The sequence below is a fragment of the Trichechus manatus genome, unplaced genomic scaffold (assembly GCF_000243295.1).
Source record: "Trichechus manatus latirostris isolate Lorelei unplaced genomic scaffold, TriManLat1.0 scaffold00037, whole genome shotgun sequence".
Taxonomy (NCBI): domain Eukaryota; kingdom Metazoa; phylum Chordata; class Mammalia; order Sirenia; family Trichechidae; genus Trichechus; species Trichechus manatus.
Genome location: NW_004443973.1, coordinates 14767594 through 14767866, shown reverse-complemented (window position 1 = coordinate 14767866; position 273 = coordinate 14767594).

Sequence of the window (273 nt, the reverse complement as noted above, 5' to 3'; positions counted from 1 at the left end):
GGTGATAAAAAACATTTTGAAATGGATAGTGGTGATGGCTGCACAACATGGTGAATGTAATTAATAGAACTGTACACTTAAAAATGGTTAAAATAGCAAATGTTTTGTTATATACATTCCATAACACACACACACAAAGCCATGTAACATGAGAATATAAATCGGTATAACCACTTTGGAAAACTGTCAGTATCTACCACAGCTGGACATACCCATATCCTAAGATCTAGCAATTGCACTTCTAGGTATATTTCCAACAGACATACAAACACA